The 1,065-nt window shown below is 27.0% G+C and overlaps 1 protein-coding gene across 3 annotated transcripts in view; it reads right to left on the reverse strand.

Moving 5' to 3' along the window:
* LOC101853327 (phospholipase A and acyltransferase 3) overlaps positions 1 to 1,065 on the reverse strand; it is a 37,329-nt gene that overhangs the window by 11,664 nt on the left and 24,600 nt on the right. The window lies entirely within an intron of this gene.

Raw genomic sequence — 1,065 nt, forward strand, 5'->3', positions numbered from 1 at the left:
AGAGAGAGAGAGAGAGAGAGAGAGAGAGAGAGAGAGAGAGAGAGAGAGAGAAAGAAAGAAAGAAAGAAAGAAAGAACGAAAGAAAGAAAGAGACAGAGACAGGGTTAGGATGATTTAAATCAGGTCGATTTAAATCAGTTGATTTTTTTAATTTAAATCAACTTGATTTTTAAAATAAAAATCAGTGATTAAAATAACTTCCAAAAAAATTGTATTCAGTTTTTACATATTCAAACATTCAGAATGCCTTTCCTTGGTTTTATAAAACAAATATAAGGTTTAGTAGACTAATATAACCATGCTTAAAAGTCTACTCCTCCCCCTGTCACTGTAAAATAATACAGTATTCAATTTACTTTTTTTCATAATTGAAATTAGCATTTTATTTTTATTTTTAGACCAACATAAGCGCGCACACACACCCACACAGACTAAGTAAATATCTAGATTTATTAACTGTTAACTTAATAATTTATTGAATGTCAGATCAAATCAATTGTGACTGAGGAGAATAAAAACATTGACAAATAAATCACAAACAATGTACATGTAACAAAAATAATAATTTAGAAGGAACAAAATGACAACTGAAGGAATTTTGAAAGTAAATCACTTTCATACAATATTAACAGTATTACAATAACCAACAATGTAGATCACAAGCGCAAACACACACACATCCAAACACAGACTAAGGAAATGTCTAGATTTATTAACTGTAAATTTAATAATGTATTGAATATCAGATCAAATCAATTGTTAACTGTAATAAAATACAAGTTTATCATGCATAATTACCCCCCTTCCTTTTTGATTGACATTTTCTCCATTTTTTGTGTGTAGCCATGAATAATTCACTGATATATAGAAGATTAAGGCTTTCTTTTGCAGTTGTTTAAATTACTCATTAAAATAAATAAAGACAATGCATTTTGCACTAAAAGAACATACTTTTAGAAGCTAAAAATTCGACACGGTGTCGTTATTTTAAATAATATATATATTAACAAACTTTTAAAATCTGATTTGAATTTTAAAAATCTGATTTAAATTTAAAAATCAATT

The sequence above is a fragment of the Aplysia californica genome, unplaced genomic scaffold (assembly GCF_000002075.1).
Source record: "Aplysia californica isolate F4 #8 unplaced genomic scaffold, AplCal3.0 scaffold00261, whole genome shotgun sequence".
In the NCBI taxonomy this organism is placed as follows: Eukaryota; Metazoa; Mollusca; class Gastropoda; order Aplysiida; family Aplysiidae; genus Aplysia; species Aplysia californica.